Here is a 5,136-nt window from a genome sequence, read left to right as displayed (position 1 = left end):
CGCTGTTCAATTATGAATCAAGGCTTTCCTCTCGTAACCTCAAAGAAACCCCGCAAAGCTCGCAAACCATGGATAACCGCCGAATGCCTCAAAATGATAAAAACAAAAACAGACCTTTACAACCGTTTTATCCAAACCAGGTCACTAGACGACCTTCAACAATTTAAAACATACCAGAACAAAGTTACGTATGTTCTTCGACAGGCGAAAAAAGAATACATGGAAAATCTGTTCAACCAAGACTTATTAAAAAGGAGCGACCTTGTGTGGAAAAACATCAACAAAATTTTAAATCGGGGTACAACTGTTCCTAGTGCACTTGAAATTTTAGTCAACAATGAAACAGTGAGTGGGAAACGACTAGCAGAGGATTTCAATAACTATTTTGTGTCTCAGGCAGTCGTGAGCTACAATTTTATGAACATGAAGTGTCTTGACTCGCGGGTTGTTTGCAGTGCTTTCTTGTCTCCAACTGATGCGAACGAAATCAAAAGTTGTCTTCTAGCTTTGCGTAACAGCAAGTCGTGTGATATTGATGACCTGAAAATTTCACCAGTAAAATATGTCGCTGATGTAATTAGTCCTGTGTTAGAATGTATTTTCAATAGCTGTATTGAAGACGCAGTGTTCCCTAAGAAAAGGCAGTTTGCCAAGGTCACAGTTATTCACAAAGGTGGAGACAAAAACAGTCTGTCAAATTATCGTCCAGTATCTATTCTACCTGTTTTTTCAAAGTGCTTTGAAAAGATCTTGTTCAACCAGATATCTAGTTTTTGTGACAAAAATAACATAATAACGCCCAGTCAGCATATGTTTAGGAAGAACCTTTCGACGGAAACCGCGCTGCTGACACAAAAAGAGCTAATTTTAGAGTCCTTCGAGCAGAAACTTCTCACTCTTGGAATATTCATCGATTTTTCAACAGCGTTTGACCGCATTAACCACAAAATAATGTTAACTAAGCTCGAGCATTACGGTTTCCGCGGACAGTTTCTTGACATAATTCAGTCTTACTTAAGTGCTCGATCGCAACAAGTAAAAATAAACAATGATTTATCTGATAATAGACTCATCGTTTCTGGTGTCCCGCAAGGTAGCATCTTGGGACCATTGCTGTTTCTTCTTTATGTTAATGACATCGTCTGTATTAGTAATTTTCCAACCTTTATGATTTACGCTGATGACACCACTTTATTCTTTAGAGCTGCACAGCTGTCAGATCTTGAGAAACAAGCCACAAAATGTTTACAGTCACTCCAAGAATGGTCTCAAAATAATTTGTTAAACATAAACACTGCAAAAACGAAGGCCGTGCTTTTCCGGCCTCGTAACAAGTTGACAAATATGCTACCACTCTGTTTAAGGATCGGTAAGTCGCTCATCGAAACGGTCCCTGCGGTCAAAAGTTTAGGTGTTATTTTTAATGAGCATTTGAGTTGGAATGATCACGTTGACATGGTGATGAACAAGCTGTCAAAGGTTGTCGGTATTTTGTGTCGACTGAGATATTTCATGCCGAAGAGTATCAATAAAATGTTGTATAGTGCACTTTTTTCCTCTGTTGTAAATTATTGTTTTTTTGTGTGGGGTACCACGTCTTTTACAAATATTAACCGCTTGTATCTTCTTCAAAAGAAAGCTGTTCGAAATATTATGAATGCTCCTCGACTAGAACACACCGAACCGTTTTTCAATGAACTTCGAATCATCCGTTTGCCACAGCTGTACGAAGTTTTACTTCTACAACGGTATAAAACCGGTGTTAATCACAATAATTGCAATATGCCAAATCTGTCAGGATTACAATGCAATGAGCCAAAGTACACTACACATGCGACACCCAAATGGTATGTGCCTACGATGCGAACAAATTATGGTTATCAAATGTTGAGCTACACTCTCCCACATCAACTAAATAAGGAGTCCGAATTGATGTACAGCTAATGCCAAATATGTTACTTTTGTTCATTTTCTTTCTTTTTTTTTATCCCTGGAAGTGCTACCATGTTGTGTACCACTGCATTGCCCTTGTGGGGTGCGTCGGCCTCGTCAAGCCTTCCCAATGGCTTTTTGTCGGCGCACCCAACATCGTCATGATGTTAAATAAACATGATTGATTGATTGATTTCGCCAGCGGCGTTAGCTGCTCCAAGCGCACAGTGGCGCTGGTGGCCTTGAGCAAAGCAAAAATAGATAAAAAGAGGAGAAGCTGGATCTGTTACTCAATCGGTAGAGCATCCCTGTAAATCGAGAGGCCGGCGGTTAGATTCGCGCCTTGACAAGCTGTAAGGTTTTATATCTAAGAATTTTTTAAGTAGGCAAACAAACAATAAAACATATGAACAGATTATCCTCATGAGGGCAGCATCTTCCATCCTTTTGGGAAAAAAACGTCCTACGTTGGCCCGCAAATGAAACAACAACAAAACAAATCGCTCTCTGAAAATGCACATCCACGAACTTAAAACCAAGAGTGTCAAGTCCACGCTGAGTACCTCGTGTCTGGTTGTCCTGCAATAACCTGAACAGCCAAATGCACACGGTTTGCGTATGGCATCCCTTCCGAGTACTTGTCGGCTAAACAAAACAACGTCACACACCGGCCAACGTTCAGCTTGCGTTCAGCGTCTCAGGAGACGCATTAGTGAGCGAGGTATACAGAGCGGTATTGGAGGTATCTTCAGCCGGCAGCCAGCCCATGTGACCCTAATGCGACTTCCCGTCATTGGAGCACTTGCTTGCAGCCAGGAGGCTGTCCGAGCGTGGTAAATCTCGGTAAATCGAAGAAGCCCACCCGCCGCGGTGGCTCGGTGGTTAGGGCGATCGGCTGCTGATCCCGAGTACCCGGGTTCGAACCCGACTGCGGCGGCCGCTTTTCGATGCAGGCGAAACGCGAGAGGCGCCAGTGTACTGTCGATGTCAGTGCACTTAAAAGATCCCCAGGTGGTCGAAATTATTCCGGAGCCCTCCACTACGGCACCTCTTTCCTCTCTCAGTCCTTCCTTTATCCCTTACGGCGCGATTCGGGTGTCCACCGAGATATGTGAGACAGTTACTGCGTCATTTCCTTTCCTCCAAACCAATTTTCAATTTTGAAGAAGCCCAGTCGCAGCTCTTTGCTCATCTGCGTTCGCCGTGCTTTTGAGTTTATGCAAACTGAAATACTTATCTTTGCCCAGGAGGGGTAACTAAGCATTGCGCCTAGTGACCCCATTGAACACCAGAAGCGCTTGGAGGAAAAATATATTTGAGGGCCTCTGCAAAAAACAATCTTGACTATTTTTTCCTTTTCTTTTTCTCCTCCCTCTGGGACAACATCCTCCTCCTCTTCTTTCAGACCGACGTGCTAGCAATATATTGCATCGTCGCTATACCGGACGCCTAAAAGTGCTATGGTCCACCTTTTTAATGTCTCGATTGCACTTAGAGCGAATAAAAGCATTTATTCCAGAAGAAAAAATCAGCAAGTCCACTCACTTGTACATTGTACCTCTCTTCCCCCCACCCTTTCTGCCTGTCCCCTCACCTCTATCATGTAATTTCTGCAGTCTGCCTGCTATCCATTTACTTCAGCGGCCCCAGCTCACGTGCTTCCCGTAGCGATGGCAGATGCCGGGGCTAGCAAAAACCTTTTCGTTCATTTCATTATTATTTTTTAAATAGATCACTACTGCCACTACTCATAAAAAGTCCGGTGTATTTTATTTCGTTGGGTAAATTAGATCTCCGGACATCTGCCTATCACGCAGGTCGCAGCGCATGATTTGGTCCGCACACCTGGAAAGCAAAGCTTTTCACCCACACAAGACTTTCTGGCCGAAGATCTCGTGCATAAAACTCGCTTTGAGAGCCTTAGCTCTTACTACCTACGTTTGTCAAGGACGCGTCTCTCTGCGATGAAGGTCAAATTAATCAAAACAGCAACCACATGACCACACTATATCACATAGCAAAAGTGGGCACGTAGAGCCTCCATTGATACCTGAACTTTGGATCCATTATACATACAGGGTGTCTCACCTTAGGCTTTATCCAATGTTTAAAAATAGGCTTTTTGAGTTAGAAGAGCGCATTTTTTTTTTTTTGCATAGCATCGTCAGCGATGAAATACATCAGAATACGTCTAAGATGGGCTAACTAGAAGGCTGGTTGACTAATAATGAATAATGACTTTTTTAAAATATTACCGTTAGGCTCGTTAATAATTGACACGAGCGTAGCTCATCGTAATTATTATCCATACCAGTTTTTAGAATTTCGATAACGCAATTACCCTCGGCGCTGAGGCCCACCAAATGTTGGCTATCTCGACGAGTTATGTGCACTGGAGAGGTTGCTTTGCCTGCTAGCTTCTCCAAAGCGCATGTATTTTGGCCCGATGTCGGCAAAGTTGGTTAGGGCTCAGTGCCGAGGGAAACCGGGTTTTTGAAATTTAAAAAAACAGATATAGATATTACTTACGGTGGGCTACACGCTTCTCAATATTTAAGGAGGCTAACAATAATAGTTAGAAAGTTAACTATTCAATACCAGTTAACCAGCCTGCTAGTTAGCACACCCTAGCTCCATTCTGATCTACTTCACCGCTCACAATGCTTTGCCGAGAGGGAGAGAGAAAGCACTTTATTTGCACCCGTCAGAGAGTATGGGTGATGGGTGAGACGCAGCTCCCCTTTCACCGTCTGCCTCCCCCCTAGACGTCAGCCGGAATCAGTTGACTTCCGGCGGCGGCCTGGGCATGACCGATGACTTGTCGCTGTACTTGTTCTTCTTGGCTATGGAGGGAGGATTCCCATGACTCTCTGTTTCCATGTCGACCATTTAGCGCTGGGCAAGCCCACAGCATGTGATTTAGGGTCGCTATGTCTTCACAGTTTTTGCAAATTGGAGAGTGCACCTCAGGATGCCATTTGTGTAGGACATACGGGTTTGGAAAAGTACCCGTCTGCAGTTTTCGCCAGATTACTTCTTCCTTCTTTGTGAGAGATGTATGGGGGGGAGGCAGGGTTCTCCTCCCCATTCTGTAGTGTTCTAGAATTTCACTGTAAGTGATTAAGTGTCGCTTTTTGGACAGGGAGTATTCTGCCTGCGCTGGGGCCCGGTGTGTGAGTGCTCGGGCGACCTCGTTGGCGATCT

Source organism: Amblyomma americanum, chromosome 1, assembly GCF_052857255.1.
Source record: "Amblyomma americanum isolate KBUSLIRL-KWMA chromosome 1, ASM5285725v1, whole genome shotgun sequence".
Taxonomy (NCBI): domain Eukaryota; kingdom Metazoa; phylum Arthropoda; class Arachnida; order Ixodida; family Ixodidae; genus Amblyomma; species Amblyomma americanum.
This window is presented reverse-complemented; position numbering follows the sequence as displayed.